This window comes from Euleptes europaea, chromosome 9 (assembly GCF_029931775.1).
Source record: "Euleptes europaea isolate rEulEur1 chromosome 9, rEulEur1.hap1, whole genome shotgun sequence".
Classification (NCBI taxonomy): Eukaryota; Metazoa; Chordata; class Lepidosauria; order Squamata; family Sphaerodactylidae; genus Euleptes; species Euleptes europaea.
This window is the reverse complement of record NC_079320.1, coordinates 33,133,099-33,136,695: the sequence shown is the minus strand read 5'-3', so window position 1 is coordinate 33,136,695 and position 3,597 is coordinate 33,133,099.

Below are 3,597 nucleotides of genomic sequence, written 5' to 3'. Positions count from 1 at the left end.
TGGGGTGAATTTAAAGTCTGCTTGATTCACTTCATAGTTTTCATCTGCTGTTAGGAAGCAGCTCCCCAAATTCACTGTCAGTTAAACTGACATTGAGGTTCAGTTCTAAACAGAGACTAGAAGGAAGACATAAATGGAACATGGGCGCTCCCCCACCCCATTTTAATGCCATACTTTATTTTCCCAGTGAAGAAGAAAAAATTAGTTTGGAAGATTTACTGTTTCTCAGCTCAAATTTGGCCAAGAAAGTCCCTGTCTGTTTCACATAATATCATTTGATAGCTTTTTCTAATGTGTTTCCATTTTATTCCAAGCTGCCTGGTTTTTATAAGTGACTATGAGACGCAGAATATGCCAGATGATGTCAGACTGCTTTAACCTTGATATGTTTGCATCCCTCCTTACTTCATTAATATAAGTATTCCTAAGTATTTGGCCACAAATTTGGAAATGGGGGCTTAAATGGGAGTGTGCCAGACAGTTTTCAAATAGTTTAAAAGTATCATAAAGGTGAATCATTGTTTATATATCCATTGAGTATTGGATGAGAAGCTGTGCATTTTGAACTATGGCACAGTAAATTTCACACCAGAGAAACGTGAACACTTGATTTTATAGCTGAATCCACAGTGGCAATATTTCCAGCAGAGAAGCCTGTCCCCCTTATATGCAGAAGGTTGCCAGTTGTGAGTCCCCTCAGTAAGCCAAAGCAGAGCAAAAGAGGAGAGAGTTTAGATCACAAAGAAAGTCTCACAGTGGGTTAGATCCAGCTCATGCCTTGACTTAATCTGGACCAATTCTCCTTCTTATTACAGCCTCTGTCCCACATGACTTTTGTGCATGTATGTCCCATGATTGCCAGCAGAGCATTTTTTGAGTGATCAAAGGAATCCCTCCTTCCTTTTGCACCACCAAAAAAGCTGGTTGGATCTCAAACTAGGATGCGCTTCTCCAGTCTGTGCTTTGCTTTGGTCCACAAAGCAAATAGGGGAGCAAAACTAGGTCTTCCCCCTCAAACCATGCCTACTTCCATTATAACTCTGACTGCTAGGAAGCTGGAGATGGATTTAAAGATGAGCACCAGGAAAATGCCTTTGATCTGGCCCATGATTGCAAGGGCCATTGAAAGAAAATGCCTTTGATTTGGCCACTTAAAGAAAGAAGCACAAAGTAACAACTATGGAAGAAATGGACATCACTGAGAAAGAGAGTTAGCTTTTTTTCTTATATGGCTCTTAAAACAGTCCCAAAAAGAAGCGGGCTCTGTAGTTTGCCCATTGGCTGCCTCTGCTCTCGTTTGAGGATAGCTAGTTATTAACTTTTGGCAAAATTCCCCTCTGTGATTATGTTGTTTAGCAGAAACAGCATAAGCCAAAACAATATGTACCCTCCTTTTAAAATGCTGGTTTGATCCTGAGAGATCTGTTGAAAGTTATGTTTGCACTAAAGGCAGAGATTATTTTTCTTGAAAACAAACCCAGGGCAGTACTATTGATTACTGCTTAGAATAGTAAGCAGCTGTTACCCAGATAAAAAGACAGACCTCAACAAAGCAAGAACCTCCATACAGTGTGAGAGTTCACTAGTAAGGTAGCCCTTTAGACTAAGTAGAAATTGTTTCAGGTTGAGTCACAAAAACCTGTGTTGTGTTTATTTTGCAGCTCTTGTGGCCCATGTTGTTGCCTTTGAACACAGGTGTGAGATGTGAAAGTATGCTGAGTGCATAAGATGCTCTAAAAACTGATCTAATCCTATTGCTCAGTGTCTTACCTGACACCAGATCTGGGACCACCCTGCACCTTTTTAAAAAAAAAATATAAATAAACTTATATTTCATTTCAAAGAAAATACAAACAAAAAATAGAATACATAGAAAAATACAAAAAAAAACCCAACCCAAAAACAGTACCATACAATACAAACATATAACAGAAAAACAGAAGAAACCTGCATCTTCTGGGTGAACATATTGAATTTTGAAACCATTTCAATATTTTCCCTTTATAATATGTTATTCTATCCTCTTAATAGAATATAATAGCTTCTTAATAATTTAATAGCTTCTACTATTAAGCAGCCTGCACTTTTTTGATGGCATACCTTCAGTGGGTTAGGTTGGTATGATGTTTCATGATATCTTTCTTTGGCGTAAAGACTAAAAATATGGGCACTGCATTCCATATTCTTCTTATCCTCTGTCTTTCTTCCTGAGTTGCCATCCCAGTGTGTCATCCATACTGTATAGCACTTGTGGTGGTAAAGCTTCCAACACTAACTGGTTGGTTTGGGGTAAAGGGACAGAATGCTCACACAAGCATACCAGTTTAGACAATAGGATGTCTTCAGTCCAATATCTGTTGTCAATTTAGCTTGAATTACAATCTCACATAGGATTTACCCATATAAAATTCCTAGAGATAGGAAATGTGTTATGGGGTAGGTTGAGGAGATCCTGGGAAATACAAAAAGGGACAGGAAACCCAGGTTGACTGAAGAAAACAAACTGCAGACTAGAAAAGTGACAAACAGACTTATGGAAAAGGCTAGAAAAGACAGGGTCTGATGAGAATAAATAAGATGGGGACTAATTTTTTTCTCATTGATTTGAACTAACTGCCAGTTCTTTGGCTTCAGTTTCTAGTTTGTCTTCCTCTGTGTTTGATACACTTGTAGATATATATTGTACTCTTGTATGTATATTGCACTCTTTTGTGATATGCCTCATTATTTGTTTATCTATTAATTACAAGATATGAACACATGAAGCTTCCTTATACTGAATCAGACCCTTGGTTCATCAAAGTCAGTATTGTCTACTACTCAGACCGGCAGTAGCTCTCCAGGGTCTCAGGCAGAGGTCTTTCACATCACCTATTTGTACACTTTGTGGTGATGCACCTATTTGTCATCATTAGTTTGTTGATCCCATTTGCTTGTTCTTTCATAAAAAAAAACAGCAGCTGTTAAATAACTGAAATTGTATCAGAACAGCAGTCATCAATCAATGCATCTAATTCTCACACTGCAGTCCTAAAGAGAGTTACTCCAGTCTAAACTCACTGAAATGAATGAGCTTAGACTGGAGTAACTCTCTTTAGGATTGTACTGTCAATGTGGCCAAATCTGTGGGATCCTTAAATATGGAAACTGAAGCCATGAACAGACAAGACAGATCTGTCTACAAAACTGAAAATGCCCCAGGTTTGCAGGAAAATAAAAAAATCAATAATGGGGGTGTGTAAAAAGCCCAAAATAATAGAAGCATCTTTAAGAAACTAATGCCTTCTGTGGCCATTGCTGGGCAACCACACAGTATTGCCAGCCTTCAAGCCTTGATTTAGGCATGGAGAGAGAGCAGGGCTCTTTCCAGCGCTGTTTTTGGTCTCACCCAGGCCTGGCTGTTTGCCACTGTTCAACAGCCGCCACCCCACGAAACCCAGTGTGGCTTGGTGGTTAGAGTTTCAGACTACGATCTAGGAGAGATCCAGGTTTGAATCACCACTCTACTGCGGAAGCTCACTGGGTGACCTTGGGCCAGTTACACATTCGCAGCCTAACTTAACTCACAGGTTTGTTGTGAGGATTAAATGGAGGAGA